The sequence below is a fragment of the Manis pentadactyla genome, chromosome 14 (genome assembly GCF_030020395.1).
Source record: "Manis pentadactyla isolate mManPen7 chromosome 14, mManPen7.hap1, whole genome shotgun sequence".
NCBI classification, from domain to species: Eukaryota; Metazoa; Chordata; class Mammalia; order Pholidota; family Manidae; genus Manis; species Manis pentadactyla.
Genome location: NC_080032.1, coordinates 77,072,382 through 77,093,140, shown reverse-complemented (window position 1 = coordinate 77,093,140; position 20,759 = coordinate 77,072,382). Strand labels below are relative to the sequence as shown.

The 20,759-nt window shown below is 36.3% G+C and overlaps 1 protein-coding gene across 2 annotated transcripts in view; it reads left to right on the top strand.

Annotated features, from left to right (window-relative positions):
• Positions 1-5,650: 5,650 nt before the first annotated feature.
• Positions 5,651-20,759, top strand: part of SLCO1A2 (solute carrier organic anion transporter family member 1A2) — a 120,324-nt gene continuing 105,215 nt past the window's right edge. For both annotated transcript variants that reach the window (XM_036889505.2, XM_057491714.1), the window contains exon 1: positions 5,651-5,949. The gene's annotated coding sequence lies outside the window, so the exon portion shown is untranslated. The remainder of the gene's footprint in view (positions 5,950-20,759) is intronic.

Here is a 20,759-nt window from a genome sequence, read left to right as displayed (position 1 = left end):
TACATTTCAGGAAACTTACTGTGATTTAACTTCCCCTTGTTATGTACTGACTCCCATTTTCCACATAATTTTGGTCATTGAGTATATTGGTTCCATGTAGTTTTTATTTTAGATTTAAAAAGTTTGCTTTTAAAATTATCAAAATTATGTAGGCAAATGTCAATACTTTTATAAGATTTGCAACAAAAATAAGAGACTTCACTTTTTCCCATTTCCAAACTCCTCTCATCAGAGGCAACTATTTAATACATTTCACTGTTTTTTTTTTCTGTTATCACTTTTTTTTAAACTAAGTAATTGGCTTTCCCCTTTTAAGTACTTCCTCCAATGGAAGATGTAATTCTCTTAAATAACCCACTCAACATATTTCCACATACAGCTACATATAAAATACATTTTTGATAGCATCCCAATAAAGTTAATAGTTTTGATTGAATAAGTAGTCGGTGTTTATATAGTTAAGACTGTGTAAATGTTATTCACAGCTGATACTGGCTATGATTGCATTTATTTTCTTATACACCTTTTTTGTTTCCCCTGGAGTTAATAATTGCCTTGTGTTTTTATTTACTTAGTTTTTTTTTGTTTCTATCACTAATTCTTCCCGAACTGTTCAAAAATAGAAGGAATGATAGGAATATAGAAAAATTAACATGTTGGGTATCTATTATGTGCTACTTACTGTCCTCACTGTGCTTACATTCTACATCAGCAAGTGTGAACACTTAATATACCAGCTTAACTTCAAACACAATGTACTGGTTTTGTTTTTCCTTGGAAACTTCCTCCCTGGAACTATTCCTTCTCCTGATCCCTTAAATTGTTGCTCCCCATTCTTGATGCACAGGCATTTCTCTTCATCATCATCACAGAAATTTCACCCACATGAGTTGGACCACTTGTTTCCTAAATCTAAGGACTTGCAGGGCATGATGCCAAGCATGAGGGCCCACTGAGCCTGAGGCCCTGCATGACTGAGAGACCACATACCCACGGGGCTGCCTCTGTCCTGGGTTTAGGGAATTATAACTGAAAGAATATCTCCTCCTAATGCTCTTTCTACCTGAGGAACAAATAATAGAAACCTGGCCTCAAGAGTTATTTTGGAGGAAGAGACGATTTATTGTGTGTGTGTGTGTGTGTGTGTGTGTGTGTGTGTGTGTGTGTGTGTCTGGGATTCCATATCCAAGGGTACATCTTTTCCACCTCTGATTTAATTTTGGCTGATAAAAAATGAGATCTGGACTTCCCTGCATTGCCTGACAAATTAGCCAGTATCTCCAGAGTCAAATGAGGGCTTAGGCACAAATTACATGGTGTTTGAGAGCAGAAACATTTGTAAAGAGAAACAACAGATTGTTTTAGAGACAAACAGTAGGAGAATATGAGAACAGATATGGAAAAAATTTAAGTTTCATCATAAATATAAAACGATAAAGGATGATTATTAACAATGTGAAAAAAAGAACCCAAAAACTCACGAAAAGGACAGAGAAAGAACATTATGTATAAAAAATAACTGGCATAATGAATACAGCTGAATGGATAAAACTTGAGGAATAAAGTAATGAAAGAGAAAATCAGATTGAGGAAGTCCTCCATAAGTAAGTAAAAGACAAAAAAGAAATTGGGAAAATACAAAGAAAGCGCCAATAGAAAGGAAGACTAGAAGTACTGATCATTCTAAGAAAAGTCACCCAGTTTTTCCTCCTGTATCTTTCTTTCCTGTGTGTCAAATTTCCTTTCATGTTGTTACCACACTTACAACACTTCTGAGACGAGATGTGTGTGTGGAGGGGGTGTCTCTCTCTCTGACATGAGCTGTGAGTCCTACAATTCAACATAATTCTGATACTGTCTGCCTAGAGAGAGCATCAGATCCCACACGGTAAGGTCTCAGTCCTACGAGACTGCTCCTACCCTCTTCTGGTGCCAATTGCAAGTTCAGGTTATTACCTGGGCTTCAGACCCACTGGCTAAAGATCATAGGTTTCAACAACTCCACCTTGGGTTTAACTAATTTGCTAGAGAGGCTCACAGAGCTCAGAGAAACACTTACTTACATTTACCAGTTTGTTAAACGGTATGACAGAGGATGTAGATGAACAGCCAGATGAAGAGACAGGTAGGGGAGGTCTGGGAGGGTCCCCAGTGCAGTAGTTTCTGCCCCTGTGGAGTTGGGTGTGATACCCTCCTGGTGTGGATGTGTCTGCCAACCTGGAAGCTCCCCAGACCCACCACTATAGGGATTTTATGGAGGCTCCCTCACATTGGCATGATCAATTATTAAGGCCATTTCCATCCCCCTTGCCACAATGGAGAGTGAGGGTGAAGCTGGAAATGCCAAGCTTCTAAACATGGCCTGGTTTTTCTGGTGACCAGCCCCCATCCGAGAGCTTACCTAGAATCACCTCAATAGAATAAAACATGCTAATAGTGCTCTTCTCACTTAAGAATTTACAAGGGTTTGGGGAGCTCTGTGCCAGGAACAGGGAGCAGAGATCAATATACATTTTCTATTATTTCACAAACCCACATGCTCATCAACGGGAAAGTAGATGACTTAATTGTGGTACATTCACCCAACTGAGTTTTAGGCAACAGTAAAAACAAATTAACTACAGTGATATAGTATGCAACAAAATGGATGAATCAGAGCAATAAGTGAAAAAATTGAGTCCCCTCAAATTACAGACAACCTGAAACTCTCTTTATAAAGTCTAAAATCAGTGCTCACTGAAAGAGAAGAACTTGTGCAGTGAGGGGAAGAGAACACACATAATATGTTTGCTGTTCAGAGAGGTACAGGCAGGGTGTGCAGACTCGGAAGGAAGCACAGTACTCAGAGATTTAACTGTGGTATCAGATGTTATTTTCAAGGCAAGGATGGTAGTGGGTCACCAGCCACATACGAATTCATTCCAGCCTTTCACATTGGTGTCTGGGTGGCCCTAAGTTCCAATTTTTATCAGAATTTATGTTGACACCTCCACAAAGTGGTGCTATTGCTATCAGAAGAATTATTCCATACCAGAGGTCAGCAAATGTTTTTCTGCATAGGGCTAAATATTAAATATTTTAGACTTTGCAGTCTATAAGAGATCACTGTTGCAGCTATTCAATGCTGCCACTGTAGTTATGAAAGCAGCCATAGAGAAAAACATTTAAATGGTTGAGTGTGGCTGTGTTCTAATAAAACTTTAGTTACAAAAACAGGTGGCAGGCCATATTTGGCCCCAAACCCTTGTCTATATTATCCATCCTACAGTTGGGTCTCTATACCTTATAGTGGGAGGATATCAAAACAACACACTTGCCAACATGGTGAGATGGTATTTACATCAGAACTTAGGGTGTAATGAATCATTGCTGAACAGTTGCCACGTTGTTCAATGTGAAAGCAACAGAAATATTTTATTCAGACAATAGGAATCTTTACAATGGGATTATTTTCAAATATTCTTTCTCCAGAGTGTTTATCTCATGCAAATTTGATATGAGAATTTGAGGGAAAGCAAGAAGTATAAAGCTTAAAAGAGGCTTCTCTGTTTTCTTGGGCAGTGGGTCTTAACACTCAGAACCCAAGATGCCTCTCTGAGAGTGACCTACAAACTCTGTCTACACTTTCACTGCCTGTATATTTGTAAGTTTGCAGCTGTATGAAAATAAAAATTAGTTTTATTCCACCAGCCATTCAGAAGTTGCTCTAGGATAACTTTGGAAATCTTTGAATATAATTTTTTCCATCCTATTTTTTGGAGCAAATACCAAGCTCATCATTTCCAGAGGCTGTGCTCAGTCTTGTCTATAAGACCACCTCCCTGGATCCCCACACTCTGAAAGTTTAGCCTGCTTTCTTGATTCATACATATGGCCTTAGAGCTTTTATTTGGCAACTAACAGTACCAGTATCTTTGTCCTGATACGGACCACACTTGATTTCTGTCTGCAGAGAAGGAACTGTTCACTTCTTTAGTGAACGATTTTGGGTCTCTGGGAGATTCACCAGCAAAAAGCAGAGGAGCATATGCACATGTCTTAGGGTACAACATTACCTGTGGCAAGATAGTACTGAAAGTTAAGAAACCCCATTAAATATTGGGAGCAGTGTGAGGATCCACAGCGGCAGCTTAAAGGATTGTGTTTCACTGCTGCTGAGGGAGGGACGGTGGCCTTGGGTAGATATTTATTCAGGAAGAAGCATTGTTTCTGAATTGCGAAAAAGTTGCCAATAGTGATGAACAAAAAAAAGCTTGTGTTGTTTATGACCAAGGTGCACTTTCCCTCTGGCTTTTAAGTCACTTTGTTATATAATCACAGCTGTTTTTGTGTTTGTTGATCAGGCTTACCTAAGTCAGGGGAAAATGATTTTGTACAAAAAATTACTAGATAAGGTCCTGGAGGAAATAATCTGGTGCCTTACCTACTAGGGACCCACATCAAGGGAGTATTTCCTTCCTTCTACTGACTTTGGGCTTTGTTCTTCTTTTTCTGATTCCTGTAGTTGGAAGTTCAGAGTGTTTGAGATCTGTTCTTGAGGTAGGCCTGTAACACTGTAAACTTTCCTCTTAGAATTGTTATTGCTGTGTTTCATGGATTGTGGAATGTGTTTCCATTTCCATTCGTCTCAAGGTATCTTTTGATTTCTTCTTTGTACCTTTATTGACCCATCGTTTGTTTAGTAGCATATTGTTTAGTCTCTCTACAGGTTTGTGTTTTTATCTTTCTCTTCTAATTGATCTCTAGTTTCATATACTGTCGTCAGAAAAGATGCTTAATATGATTTTAATCTTCTCAAGTTTATTGAGACTTGTGGCCTAACGTGTGATCTATCCTGGAGATTGTTTTGTGTATACCTGTAAAGAATATATCTTCTGTTTTTGTGTGGAATCCTCTGTATATGTCTATTAAGGCCCTTTGATCTAATGTGTCACTGTTTCCTTACTGATTTTCTGTCCATATGATCTATCCATTGATGTAAGTAGGGTATTAAAGCCCTCTACTTTTATTGTATTACAATTTCCCTTCTTGTCTGTTACAATTTGCTTTATATATTTAGGTGCCCCTGTGTTGGGTCTATAGATATTTATAAGTGTTATATCCTCTTATTGGATTGATCCCTTCATCATTATGTAATGCCCTTCTTTGTCTCTTGTTATAGTCTTTGTTTTAAAGTATTTTGTCTGATATAAATATTGCTACCTCATCTTTGTATTTCCATTTGCATGGAATGTCTTTTTCCATCCCTTCACTTTTGGCCTGCATGTGGCTTTAGATCTGAAGTGAGTGTCTTATAGACAATATATATATGGGTGTTGTTTTTATATTCATTCAGCCACCCTATGTCTTTTGATTGAAGCATGTAGTCCATTTATGTTTAAAGTAATTATTGATAGATCTGTACGTGCCACTTTATTGATTGTTTTCTGGTTGTTTTGTAGATTTTTTTCTTCTCTTGCTCTCTCAATATATAAGCATTTTAGTTTACTAAGTGAATAAATTAGTAAGCAATTCTTCAAGTTGCACTTTAACAAGTCTTTTGTAAAGGAAAAAAAAAAACAGGCTCAGAGCCAATTAAGTAACATTGCTGGCAAATTGAGTATTTCTGCAGTGTATTAATACAATGTTATAGTCGAGCTACGGCCACGGAAGGGTCAATTATTTAAAGCAAACAAGCCAACAAGAGGCGGCTCTGGTTCCAAGAGCCTAATCTTTCCTACACCTTGTTTTATAGAACCCTCAGAGCCAAGGAAACCTTATCAAAGGATTAAAACTTATATAAACCAAGATCCCTTTATTTACAACTCTGGTTCTCTGGAGGACAAGAAACTGAAACACATATGAGTAGAGTGTAATTCATATTGGTTACTCAGAACGTAATTTTAAAAGACATCAGAAGATCTTACAGTACGGAAGCAGCAGCAACTAGGGGTGGTGGTGGATGCTAAGGTAAGAAGAGTTTATTTATTTGGGTTTTGTGAGTTGCACTGCAGTTACTTTTGCTTGGAAAAAATACAGATTTATTACTAATAAAAACAGCCTCTGGTTTTTCTAATTTCTTGTCTATAATTTCCTGATTGTGGCAACAAGTTTATTTAATGCAAGATGATGTAATAGTAGTAATACTGCTTGTTTGCACACACACACAAATGGATTATCCTTTGATTTTTTTTCAAATATGAAGTTTCATGTGGTTTGGAATACTTCAAGTGAATCTAAAGAATTTCAGATAATCTTTTCCTCCTGCTTTGTCCTTGGCCTCAAAAGCCCCTCAAAGTTTATCTAGTTTCCCTGAAGCCCCAGGTTCTCCATATCTCTGTCTCCCTCCCCTGAAACTTTACAGCATTAGTTGTCTGTACTACACACACACACACACACACACACACACACACACACACACACACACTCACATACTTCATTAGAGTTTTCTTTCAAATTTCAAAACTGAATTTTTTTTTTAAAGCCAAATAGCACAAAGTGTAAAAAGAAAATGTCACTCGGTGCACATCTTTTTTCCATTTCTAAGTTCATGTAAAAAAACTCCATGAAACATATCATTATATGTATTTGTATGCATACGCTCCCCCTTTTATTCACATGAGTAGGACCATCATTTCATACATGACTCGATTTGTGGCTGTATTCATTTAACCATGCTCTATGGGCATCCCTGTAGGTCAGCACATTTGTCTAAATCTTTCTTAGCCTGTATACTCTTGGAAAGAAAGATGTCTGTTTCTATAGAGAAGATTTCCAAAACTGAAATTATAGACACAATGTGCAGTGCAATTCATGCTCCCATCATTTCTCTACCCCATTCCAAGGGATGTTATAAATCTTTAAAAATTTTGTTCATTAATGACGTGGAAAAAACTGAGGCCATTTTGCTGTTCTGAAATGCATTTTCTTAATATTTTTGTCCATTTGTATTTCCTCTTTTAAGAACTTGGTTCATACCCATGTTTGGTTCTTTTCTTATTTGTAGGAGTTCTTTTTATACATTAGATACATAAACCCCTGTCTCTTAGGCATATTTAAAATATTTTTTCCATTTATTTTACCTTACCTATGACATTTATTTTTTGCCTTTTTGTGTAAGTTACATTATTACAAAGTAGACTCTGTAAGTTTTTCCCATTATAGTTTCTTGCTTTTTTGTCTTTTTGAAGTAGTTTTCCCTGATCCTAACACTTTTCTGATTTTTTTTGAAATTTTTTATATTTCTACATTAAAATCTTCAACCCATTGCTCTTCTCAAGTTTGAACAGGATAGAAGGCAGGGCTATCACACTCTCTTCTTTCCAGATGGAGATCTAATTATGATACCAATATCACTTATAAATAGGCTGTATTTTTCCTGATGGACTCTTATTGAAGTATTTACCATATATTACATTTTCATTTTTACTGAATCTAATAATGGACTCAGTTTTGTACCAGTGACTAACTTGCCTGTGTTCTGGTTTATGACTTACTGTTTTAATCTGATTAGTATTACAGAAGGGTTTAATAGCTCTTAATATCTCTCTACTGGCAGGTACCTACCATGTTTTTCAGTTTCAGGGCAGGGTGGCTGTTCTTTCTCCTGACCTCAAGCCCAGGGAGTGACTTTAAGAAGCTTGCTGAGAGGGCTTTTTATTGGTCCTCTGCAGTTTGTGGGACACAGGGGTCTATGTCTGACTCATGCTCAAGAAGTCTAAAAGGCAACAGGCTGGGGGTGGTTCCGCCTGCCAGCAGGTGGAAGGAAGAGAGGGCTGTATTTAAAAAGGCATCTCCGTCAATGGTGGGTCTCCCGGGGTTATTTTTGGGGGCTGTCTGATCTGGACTGATTTGGATTATATGGAATGGTGATGAGATCTCTGTAGAAAGAGGCTAAAGTATATGCTGCACATCTAAACTTGAGGGCACAATTGTACAGGACCGGTCAGAGGAGGTGCTTTATCCTGCCAAGGACACAGCAGGTGAGACATCACGAAGGAAGGGCAGGATGTCCAGTGACCCATAAAGTGGACATGACAGAGTCAGTGTTGAATATCTGTCCTGGCCAAAAGAGACAAGGATGACCTTTGCTTCCTTGTTAACTGCTTCCCTACAAGTTTCAACTCTGGAAGAGAGAACAGCAGCCTTGTTCCACTGTGGGGGAAGGGTTGGGCATGTGGGGGTGGGAGAGTCAGGGAGAAACTAGGAGAGAAGACGGGGAAATGAACGGGACCCTTTTTCCCCAACCGTAGGATCTGGATATATTGTAGTGGGAGGAAAGAAGCTTTAATTTAAGTGAAACTCAAAGTAAACTAGATACATTAATCCAGAACCGAACCTTTTTGTGGGACTAAATGTGACCAGAGGCTTATTTATTTTTTTCCTTTGAAAGTCAACGGAAAGTAGTGCTTTTTAAGTCTTCAAAATAGTTATTTGTATCTCACAAGACACAAATAAACAAGATTACATGCCCCATGTTTTAAATGAGGACAAAAAAAAGAAAATGTCTAAGGAGTTACTTAATACAGCTACTTAAAGACACAACAAGGACAGGACGATGATCAAGTTCAACCAGTTTTCAGTCGTTTTGTCTAGCAACAGAGGTGGCAAGAGCTATCAGTTATCGAGACTTAATACATGTCAGGCTCTCTGATAGGCACTTTACATCATTAATATCATTTTTTTTTTTGTTACATGCCTTGTGGATCTTTTTAGGATCCGGCAAGAGAGGATTTAGGTATCTTCTATTTGTGTCAGTTCTAGGAAGCCTAACAAGGGCTACCTGGATGGTCCCTTGGCAGTCAGTCCCTGAACCATCAGAAATATTTAGGTTGCTTGGATTTTAGAGCTAGAAGTAGTTGAGATGCGGCAGGAGCATCTGAACTACTTATAGCTTGTTTGTTCCAAAATGTCATCCAAATGTACTATGTAAATGTTGGTAATGCAGCACATGAATGGGAGAATGTAGCCTGGTTTCGACCTTGGTTTGGTTGGCCAATATTTTTGTCTTACAAATTAGAAATTTTTTGACAGTAATTGTCAATTTCATCGATTTTTATGAGAATAGGGTGATCTAGTAAAAACAGTATAAACTTTTTTTGCATTTTGCAAAAGTAGCATATGAAATAGGACTACAAAAAGCCCCCAGGAGGACCTTCATTTTGAAGTCCTGGTTTCTTTTATTATCTATTTTCTTTCATTCATGTCCTGTGATTTTTTTCCCTTCATTTTCTAGTGACATTTACGTCATTTGTGGTTTATGCGCTCCTATTCTTTATGCAGTAAATCTTGGTGTTGAAACCCATGCTAAATGGGGCTAATTGTTAGGGCTACCAATTTCTAAATTTAGTATGAACTATGATGTCAGAAATACACACTTGAGAGGTGAACATATCTTTCGTTTTGCTATACTATCTTTTGTCATATTTACATGGGAGAAGAAATTGTTTAGGGTAGACTGCATTCCAACTTGATGTTTTCTACTTGAGACACTGATCATCTGCTAACTTCTTAAGCCAATACTGGATGTTTGGCTTAATATCCCTGCTTCATATCCCTCTAGAAAAGTACATTCTATAATTGATAAATCCAGATAAAAATCTCACCAATCCTTGCTAATTCAGCCTACATGCCACCATCTTCAGTAAACCCTAAAAAGGAACTATAGTCAATGCCAATACATAACATAAAAATGTTTAGGTCAAGGTGACCTCATAGATTCAGAAGAAATGGGCTATGTTTTCTAATTCAAGGACATCAAATTTACACCAAAGTGTTTATGAAATTAAAAACTAATGAAGATTTAGTAATAAGAAGAGAGAGTTTAATTGATTTAGGCCATGAAGTACCACACCCTTGTCAAATACTGAAACTTATATATAATTTACTAATAGTTATTAAACATATGAAAGCAGGTAAGTTATAACAATTAATAAAAATAACAATTAAACAATGTAAAAGCATACTAGAATGTGTACTTGGATAAATCAAAGCATAGCGTGAACAAAGTACCTAGCTTATACCCAACAGATTTTATATTAAATGACCACTTTGTATTAAGGCTAGCCCCCAAATTACTAAACTCAACATAAGCAAGTTAAACACACATTTATTCAAACTTAGAAGTATAGGAGATGGAAATTTTAATGGGCACTATACAGAAAGTGTTGTAAGGGAATGATGAAAGAAATATTGAAAGTACTACTTAGTAAAGTTTGCCCCTTTTGCCATTTGCATAATGAGTTAACTAGAAAAATTTAACAAAGAGACCTTAAGGTAAATATATTCCAAAGCCAGATGAGCTATTTGTGAACAGTTTTGATAGAACAATCTTATGTTTACGGCAAAATAGTGCAAAGATTTAAAGGAGGGGTGAAAGGCCTAAGAAGCCCAGTGATAACTGATTGCCCAGAACAGTTTTTCTTCAACTTAAAATTCCCCTAAAAAAATAATAATTCTAACATAAATTTAAGTAATAGTCTAAAAAAGGTACAGCTTTTAGATACAGGGTATAGCTTTCCTTAGAGAATAAGTTTAAACAATATCATACTTGGTCTGTGAGCAGCCACCTATTAAGAAAGCATTCAAGCTCAACAATATATTTATATTAATTCCAATAAATGAAACTAACTCCTAATGTAACACTGACTAATCTATTAAATAATAGAAGCAATATTGTTAATATGAATAACAAATATGTCTCCTGGCATAAACTTTTATCAGAACAGAGGCCCACTGATAGTTAATAAGATAAAGCTAACCTAACAATCATTTATCAAATCAAATGTTAATCCAACACAAGTATGCAATTAAAGAAAGATTTAAGAAAGTACAAGGAACTCAGCAAACACAAATGTCTGTTTACCAAAAATGTTAATTCTGGCATGTCTAATATTAGAGGCCCTGCCTACCCAGTGATTTTTTTTGTTTTGGCTTATTCTATCATTATCCTGAGGTTCTTTATTTTTAATTGATGTATAGTTGATATACAATATTATATGGGTTTCAAGTATACAACAGTGTACACACATTATTGAATCCTCACCCCAACTAGTGCAGTTACTATCTGTCAACATAGAAATATGTTACAGAACCATTGACTATATTATCCATTCTGCACTCCTGTGTGACCAACTTATATTACCCCAAACCCTTCCCCGTGGTAACCACCAGTCACTTCCCAGTGTCTATGAGTCCTGCTGTTTTGTTCATTCTGTTCTGTTTTGTTGTTAGATTCCACATGTAAGTGAAATCATGGTATTTGTCCACCTGGCTTATTTCACTGAGCATAAATAATACCCTGATGAGTAGGTCCATCCATGATGCCCAGTGGTCAGTGTTTAATGGCTGTGGTATCCTGATTGTGCAGAGGTACATAAACATTTGTTCTCTGAATAAGGCCTTCTATGAATGGCCACATGAATGCTTTATTGCCTCTTTCTTTTAATCAGTGAAATTGACCTTCCTGTGAAGAGATGGTAATGACATAAGATGAGAAGACCCTGTGGAGCTTTAATTAACTAGACCAAAAAGAATAAAATTCAACTAAAACTAAGGGATAAGAGAATTTTAAGTGGACTAACAATTTTGGCTGGGGTGACCTCAGAGAATAAAACAAACTCTGAGTGATTAAAATCTAGACCAACTAGTCAGAATGATAGATCACTTAGATCCAAAATATTGATCAATGGAACAAATTACCCTAGAGATAATTTTAGAGTCTGAATTCACAATAGGGTTTATGATCTCTTTGATCAGGACATCCTGAAGACATAACTGCTATGAATGGTTTGTTTGTTTTGTGATTAAAATCCCTCATGATCGGAGGAATCCAGGTTGGTTTCTATTATACCTTTTCCCTGTTATGAAAGAAGAAGGGAAATAAAGTCAACTTTACAAAAGCGTCTTTTGTTAACGAATAGATGATACAATTTAATAGATGTTAAACTAATAGATGATATAACCTTAAGCTAATTAATTCATAATCACCCCTGCCTAAGAACAGGGTTTGTTAGAGTGATTCTAGTAATTGCATAAAACTTAAGCTTTTATTATCAGAGGTTCAATTCCTCTTCCTAACAGCATGTTCCTGATTAGTATTATCTCATTAATTATTCCCACCTTACTTGCCATGGTATTCCTCACAGTAGTTGAATGAAAAGTACTAGGCTACACACGACTTTGCAAAGAACCAAACATGGTTGGCCCTGATGGACTATTACAGCCCTCTGCTGATTATGTCAAGCTAGTCACCAAAGAACTACTATGATCACCAACATCATCAATATCTAAATTTATTATCACACCACTTCTAGCCCTTACCCTTGGTCTAAAAATATGAATCCCTTTACCCATACCATATCCACGAATTAACATAAATTTAGGAGTGCTTTTTATACTAGCCATATCAAGCCTAGTTACCTTCTCCATCCTATGATCTGGTTGAACCTCAAATTCAAAATAGGCATTAATTGGAGCCCTGCAAGTAGTAGCACAATTTCATATGAAGTAATTCCAGCAATTGTCCTACTGACATTACTATTAATGAATGGATCATTTACACTTTCAAAAGTAATTATTACCCAAGAACACCTATAACTAGTTTTTCCATCTTGAACATTAACCATAATATGATTGATCTCAACCCCAGCAGAAACTAACAGTTCCCTTGAATTGACAGGAGAGTCTGAACTAGTCTCCGGCTTGAATGTTGAATATGCAACAGATCCACTTGCACTGTTCTTCTTAGCAGAGTACACCAACATTGCTACAAAAATCTTCACAACAATCCTATTCATGGGAGCATTCCACAATCCTTACATACCAGAACTATATATAATTAACTTTATCATCAAAACCCTCTTGTTGAATGTCCTTTTTATGTATCTGAGCATCTTACCCACAATTTTGATTTGGCCAACTCATATATTTCTTATGAAAAAGTTTTCTACCACTAACACTAGCCCTCTGCATATGATGTGTATCTTTACTATATATATATATGTGTGTATGTTTATATATATGTATATATCTGATAAAAGAGTTGCTTTGATAAACTAAATGACAGAGGTTCAAACCCTCTTCTAGAATTATAGGAATGAGCTTATAAGAACTCAAAAATCTCTGTGCTACCATATTACACCATATTCCACAGTAAGGTCAGCTAAATAAGCCATTGGGCTAACTCTTAAAATGTTGGTTTATATCCTTTATGTACTCATCCCTTTATTTTTATCATCATCACAACAATTATTATTCTAGGAACCATAATCATAATAACAAACTCACATTGATTAATAGTCTGAATCAGCTTTGAAATAAACATATATAATAGCCATCATTCCAATTCTAATTTAAAAATCCAGCCCACCTACTATGGAAGCATCCACTAAATATTTTCTAACAGAAGCTACTATATCAGTACTTCTCATAATAGCTATCATTATTAGCCTGTTCTTTGATCAATGAACTGGTACCTATTTAATCCACCAGCATCCACCATCATAACCACAGCCCTCATTATTAAACTTGGACTTCTTCCTCTTCACTTTTTAGAGCCTGAAGTTACACAAAGAATTCCATTGTATTCAGACCTAATCTTATTAACATGACAAAAACACTAACCAATATCAATCCTATTTTAAATCTTATCTATTAAATTATACTATTAAATTAAATCTTATCATCTATTAAACTAAATGTATTTTTAACCATAGCCATTATATCAATTCTACTTGGAGGATAAGGGAGACTAAATCAGACCCAACTATAAAAATTTATAGCCTCTTTATCAATCACTCAAGTAGGATGAATAACAGCTATTATAATTTATAATCCAACTACGACAATCCTAAATTTACTAATCTACATTATGACACTTACTGTATTTATACTATTCATTTTCAATTCATCCACCACAAAATTGTCACTCTTACATATATTAAACAAAAACACTTTTAAAGGCTACATCCAACCTCACCAATGTGCTATTATCATTAGGGGTCTCCTACCACTATAAGGATTTCTACCCAAAAGAACAGTTACTCAAGAACTAACAAAAAATAACATCACTATTATACCAACACCAATGGCCATTGTGGCACCACTCAACCTATACTTCTACATACAATTAACTTACTCCACAACACTAACTATATTCCCATCAATTAAAAAAAATAAAATGATAATTTGAAAATACAGAACAGATAATCTTCCTATTGCCATTAATCGTATCATCAATGATGCTTCTCACCCTAACAACAACACAATGAATCCTGAACTAGGAATTTAGGTTAATGTACATGAAGGGCCTTCAAAGCCCTAAGCAAGCATAATTTACTTAATACCTGAGAACATAAGGATTGCAAGACTTGATCCTGCATCAAATGAATGCATATCAAATATTTCATTAAGCTAAATCCTTTCTAGAGTGGTTGGATTCTACCCCACAAACTTTTAGTTAACAACTAATTACCCTAGTCAACTAGCTTCGGCCTACTTCTCCCACCACGTAGTAGGAAAAGTCAGGAGAAGCCCAGAAGAACTGAAGCTGCTTCTTTGAATTTGCAATCTATGTGTTATTCACCACAGGGCTTGGCAAAATAGGGCTCAGCTTTTGTCTTTAGTTTTAAAGTCTAATGCTCATCTACCCAATTTGCCTGTGTTCATAAGCTGCTATTTTCAACTAACCGTAGACATTGGCATATTATATCTACCAACTGGCACATTAATTGGAATAATCCCTTAATCCTTTTGATCTTTGCTGAATTTAGCCAACCTGGAACTCTACTGGGAGGTGACTCAATTTACAATGTGATTGTGACTGCCCGTGCATTTGTAATAATTTTCTTTAAAGGCATACCTGTTATAATTGGGGATTTTAGAATTGGTTCGTCCCATGAATAATTGGGGCACCTGAAAGAGCATTTCCCTGAATAAGTAAATTTCTGACTACTTCGCCCATCATTTTCACTTCTGCTAGTATTGTCAGTGATCGAAGCAGGTGCAGGACTGGTCAGACTCTGCACCTGCCCCCAGCTGGCAGTTTAGCCCATGTAGGAGCATCCGTTTTTTTGCTGGGCAGTTGTTCCATCTGGGGAGGTGTCCCTGCCAATTATGTGAGACGTCGACCTAAGAGAGGGTTCTTGACTCTGGTGGAGAAAGAATTCCTGTGCAGGTCAAACACATGCAAGAAAGAATTCAAGAGCAGGTGGAGCAGATGCAAGCAAGCAGGAGTTTCTTAAGGCAAAAGTACATGTTCAAGGAGGGAGTGCAGGTGTGCTCCAGAGGTGAGCAGCACAGTGATGCTCAGGTGGGGCAATCAGAGTTGGGGTTTATGCGTGGGGTGGCATAGTCGTCGGGAGAGGTGGGATTTTCTCCGAATAAGGAGAGTTAGGGGCATGCCATCTTTTTGTCCTAATATGGTCAGCTTTGGACCTTTCATGGCACCGAGGGGTGTGATTTTTAATATGTTAAAGAGTGTATAATGAATTTTAGGGTAACTGTGGGTTACCTTTGTTCCCCATCTAGAATCTAGCTGTTTTGCTTTTGCTTAACCTGTTTTACTAGCTGGTCACATGAACTGGCCTCAAGCTACTAATATCGGTGGTTTCTTGACTCACCCAGGGCCAGTCTCTCCTAAACTACACTGCCTATGTCAGATTGATCTATGTTTTCCCTCTCCTTGCAGGTGTGTCCTCAATTCTAGGTGTTATCAACTATCACCACAATTACTAACATAAGACCCCAGACATGTCTCCGTATTGTGCACAATTATTCATTTGCTCAGTCCTACTCAAAGCTGTTCTACTATTATCATCATTCTCAGTTTTAGCATTGGAATGACTATGCTATATTCTAAACAGTGAATATACATAATATAACATGAATATAACTCTATTCTATTATGATACTGTTAAGAAATCATTACTTAAATACCATAGTCTTTGACCTTACAGGAGGAGGAGCTCCTGTTTTATATCAATATTTATTTTGATTTTTTTGGTTCTCCTGAAGTTTATAGTCTTATTTTAACAGGATTTGGAATAATTTCACACATTGCTACATATTATTCAGGGAAAAAGTAATGCTTAGGATATATAGGAATAGTTTTAGCCATAATATCTATCAGTTTCTTAGGCTTTATCATATGAGTTCACCATATGTTCCCAGTATGAAATATTGACACACAAGCATACTTCACATCTGCTACTATAATTATTGCCATCCCTACAGAAGTAAATATCCTTAGGTGACTAGCAACTCTCCATGGAGGAAACACTAAATGATCACCATCCATATTATTAGCCCTGGGCTTTATCCTCCTATTTACAGTAGGACACCTAACAGGAACCATCCTAGCTAACACATCCCTAGATATTGCCCTCCATGACACATATGTAGTAGCACACTTTCATTATGCCTTATCGATTGGTGCAGTAGCTGCCATCAGAGGAGGATTTTTCCACTGATCCCATTATTTTCAGGTTATACACTAAACTCTTCTTGGGCAAAAATTCAGTCACATTTGCTGGAATTAACATATCTTTCTTCCCACAGCACTTCCTTGGCCTTTCAGGGTCACCACAACATTACTCCAACTACCTAGAGGCATATACAACATGAATCGCCATCTCATCCATAGACTCACTTGTTTCATTAACAGCAGTAATATTATCAATTTTTGTAACATGAGAAGCCTTGCATCTAAATGAGAAGTGATAATAGTAGAACACTAATCTTGAATGACTACATGGATGTCTTCACCACATCACATATTTGAAGAAACTACTTTCACAAACTTAAAAGAAGAAAGGAATTGAACTTCCTAAGACTGGTTTCAAGCCAACATCATAACCATTTTGTCTTTCTCAATATAAAAGAGATATAGGTAAAAATAAATAATTTTGTCAAAGTTCAATTGTAAGTTCAATTTGTTCAATAAGTTTATATCTCCATGGAATATCCATTCCGACTAGGCTTTCAAGATACACCATTCCCTATTAAAGAAGAACTTCTACATTCCCATGATCATATACTAATAATTGTTTCCTAATTAGATTACTAGTTCTTTACATTATTTCATTAATATTAGCAACCAAGCTAACTCACACAAGCACTATAGTTGAGTAAGTAGTAGACAGAAGTCTGAACCTTCCTACCATCCATCATCTCAATCCTAATAGCCCTCCTATCACTATGAATTCATTGTATGATAGATTAAATCAATAACCCTTCCTTGACAGTGAAAACCATAGGTCACCAGTGATACTGAAGCTATATATGAGTATAGTGACTATGAAGACTTAAGCTTTGACTCCTATGTAATTCCTCATAGGACCTAAAACCAGGGGGAATTCTGACTACTAGAAATTGACAACAGGGTAGTCCTGCATATAGAGATAAAAGTCCAAATGTTAATCCCATCAGAAGATATCTTACATTCATGAGCTGTTCTTTCCTTAGGTCTAAAGACAGATGCTATTCTCAAGCAACAACATCAAACAGCCCTGATATCTATACAACCAGGCTTATGCTACAGATAATGTTCAGAAGTCTACAAGTCAAACCACAGTTTCAGACCAATTGTCCTTGAATTAATTCCACTAAAATATTTCAAAAAATGATCTGCATCTATACTCTAAGAAGCTAATAGCATTAAACTCTTCAGTTAAAGATTAAGAGTTTAAACCTCTCCTTAATGACATGCCACAACTGGATCCATCAACATGGTTTTATTACTATCATCTCAATGGTTATAACACTTTATTATGTTTCAACTAAACATTTCAAAACACTTCTACTCCTCAATCCCAGATATTATCACTATTCATTATATTATCACTATTTACGACAGTGATAATAATGATTCTAAATACCCACTTCATACTAGTGAGTATATCTATCGTCTTACTAGTATTTACAGCCTACTAGTATTGCAAGGCTACACTACTATTATCATTACTAGTCATAGTGTCTAATACTTATGGTACCAACTGCATACAAAACCTTAACCTTCCCCAGTGCTAAAAATCATCATTCCAACAATCACAGTGGAACCATTGACATGGCTATCAAAAAATACTATAATTGAGTTAATAATATAGCTTATAGCCTATTAACTTATTTCTTCTGAATCAACTTAATGACAACAGCCTTAATTTCTCTCTAATTTTATTCTCTGACTCCTTGTCAGCACCCTTACTGGCACTGAAAACATGGCTTCTTTCACTAATATTAAGAATTAATGTTACTTTCACTAATATTAATTCTACCTCTCCAAAGAATTCCCAACCTGAAAAAAGCTATATATTCCAACATAGGTTATACTACAAATATTATTAGTCATAGTTTTTGCCGCTACAGAACAAATCTTACCTTACGTTTTATTTGAAGCAACATTAGTCCCAACCCTAATTGCTATTACTGGGTGAGGAAACCAGACAGAACAATTAAATACAGGACTTCACTTCCTATTTTATACCTTCCTCATTGCCTTAATCTGTATGCAAAATCTTATGAGCTCATTAAATTTCCAAATAATCCAATACTGAATCCAAACAGTAACCAATTCTTGATCTAATATTTTCCTATGACTTAGCATGCATGATGGCATTCATAGTTAAAATACCTCAGTATGGCCTGTACCTCTGATTACCGAAAGCACATATAGAGCCCCCATTGCTGGCTCCATATTACTTGCAGCTGTTTTACTAAAACTAGGTGGCTACAGAATATTATGAATTACAATACTAAATCCACTTATGAATTATGTAGCATACCCCTCTTCTATGCCTTTCTCTCTGCTCCTTCTCCTTCTTGTCCTTGTAGCTCAATAACTCACCCTTCCTTTTCCCTCACCATTTTTCTTGTCTCTAGGCACCTGTCCCATTCTCCTAGGGCTTTGTTCTTACCGCCATTAACTCACTTTCACTAGGGTGTTGGTTGATAATAATAAGGATATCCCTGTCAGGAGGGACTTGTTTTTTAATAAGGGACTCTTGAACTAAAAAAGCCTTAAAATACAAAAGAATGAATTTCAAATGATAGAACATTATGAGGGTTACTTCTAGACAGAGATTCTGCTCAAGACTTGTTGCTTTTTTAGATAATTCATATTTCTGCAAATGGAGGCATATATTCAATAAAAGGAAGTGAATTATCAGACCAGAGTACAGGTATATCACAGTTAAATGTGATATGGGACACAGTTATATATGGGTGTGGCCACAGCCTCTGTAACCTCATACTAATTATTTCAGCATTTCGGTTAAACAATCCCATAATCACATGTCTATAGGATAATCAGGACATTATGCCTATGAAGATGAAAAAGAAATTTTTAAATTTAAGTCTGTAATTTTTTGATAAAATTGTTTTTCCTTTTTATAATGCTTATCCATGATTTCAATTTTAAAAGTATTGAATTTATTAATGTGTAGTTTGTTATTTATATGGTAACATTGCTGGCTACTTAAATTCCATCCTTTTAGAATTATAGTCACTCCTCTAATTGACTTACATGTAAATTCTACCAGATGTGCTGTTTCCATATTGTCTGCTATTTCCTTTTTAAGATTTATGTGCTACTAGTTACTGTTCATACACTTCATTCTAAATAGCAAAAGAAAAATTCCCACAAGGAAGGGGGTGGATTTTCAGAAACTACATCTTGAATGGCTCTGTCAAAATTTTGGAATTCTAGATGTAGTTGTGCAAGACAAGTGCCTTTGTGTCCTTGGTTATTGGAGCAGGAAAGATGTCTCGTGATACAAATCCTGGGTAGGATTTGGGTAGATTATTTTCATTATTCTATCTACCTTTTGTTTCTTTAAACCTTTTCCACATTGTTTAGAGTCCACTTTTCTTATCTACCTTTATCTTTTTTTCACCTTCTCTTTCTCTCTTTAAATCCTTTTTGTTTACTATTAATAACAAAGGTACCCACCGTAATACCAGATCATTCCTTTGTGTTCAGCTACCGTGGCTATAACAGCTACTGCAGATTTATTCCTATTCTTTAATAAAACCCTACAGTTATTAACCCTGTCTTACAAAGGGAGTGTAAGATGCCACATCCTATCAATTTTAGCTCACTGTACTAAATCATAACTTTTTATTAAATGAAATAACTTTCATTTGTTTGTTCACTATTCACAGAATACATTTATTCAACCAGGATACATTGAGTACCTGTTATGTGCAAGTAATGGGCTTAAATATTGTGGGGATTATAGAGATGACTCATACGTCCTTGATCTCAAGTGGTTTACAAGCAGGATGAGGAAATAACACCCATCCATGCAAAACCAAAAGACAAGGTAGAAACCATGAACTTTAAGGTATTTTTGAAACCCCAACCACTGAGACAGTTTCAAGTACAAAAGTGAGTTCAATAAACATGCACTGAGTGACATGGAAAATGTTTTCATAAACTGGTATCAGAGGAGTAATACAGACAAAAGTCCACGTAAATTCAGAGGAGAGCTGAAAGAAAGAGAAGAGGATCCTTGGAGGATGTGGCACTTAAGCAGAGCCTGGGTGTAGACTCCCAGAGGGTGAGGGCAGAATGCTGCCAGGTAAGCAAATTGTCTGACCAAGGGTATGGAGGTGGGTGAGCAAGAGGTATGGAATGGGTGGAAGGGTAATACATAAGCCAAGCAGGAGTAATGCAGACGACAATGCAGGCTGAAGTCACACTGGAAGGACCTGATGGACTGGCCATAGGATGTGAGCCCATTCACTCAGCAGTTTCTATTTAACCATAAAAGAAAATTTTCTTA